The sequence below is a fragment of the Vombatus ursinus genome, unplaced genomic scaffold (assembly GCF_900497805.2).
Source record: "Vombatus ursinus unplaced genomic scaffold, bare-nosed wombat genome assembly UNPS02014778.1, whole genome shotgun sequence".
Lineage (NCBI taxonomy): Eukaryota > Metazoa > Chordata > Mammalia > Diprotodontia > Vombatidae > Vombatus > Vombatus ursinus.
The window spans coordinates 6,745,152-6,745,960 of NW_020954556.1; positions in this window are offsets into that span (position 1 = coordinate 6,745,152).

Sequence of the window (809 nt, forward strand, 5' to 3'; positions counted from 1 at the left end):
GGTGACATCTCAGTTGTACTATGCCTGTTTATATTTCTGAACTAACCCCCATTTTATAGCCTGTGTGCCTGAGTTAGGGATGAGATAGAAGTAATGCTGTTATGTGAGCATGTGTTTCTAATGTTTTGACTATATATCTATATCTATATATACACACATACATGCATGCATGATATTTGTATACATATATACTCTTCACCATGGTTAATGATTCCACCAATGTTAACGTTTAAGGGCAGTGTGAAATGATGGTATCATGGATCCAGAACTCCTTTCTCAAGTGTGAACACAAAAGTAATATTTCCCAGAGTACTGAATTTCCCCAGGGAATTTTCAGTATTGGTTGAGAGCAACTTTCCCCAGTACTGCGTGAAAGGTGGTGCATTTCCAAAACAAGAAGCATGTCAGTCCCAACCCCCTTCACTTGACCAGAAGGTGGCTTCAGAAACCCAAAATTATTGCTGTTGAGGAGTTAAGAGAAATTTTCGGATTGTGTTGTTTGGAAAATTATCAGCCAGAATCCTTTCTGAGATACTTGTCCACACATCTCCTGCCACACCTTGGGTAGCTCTGAACTGGCCAGTCTTCCCAGGAACTACAGAAGTCAAAACCTAGGAACTGACCTACCAGCCTGGTGCTCCGAGGTCAGAAATAGAGAAGAAAGAATAGAAAATTACCCAAATCTCAGATGCCTGTTAGGATCCTAGGATCATTGACTTAAAGTTGGAAGGGACTTTAAAGGTTGATCAATTAAAATGCCCGGATTTTCTGCAAAGGCTCAATTACAGCGATAGACATTTCTCTTCTTT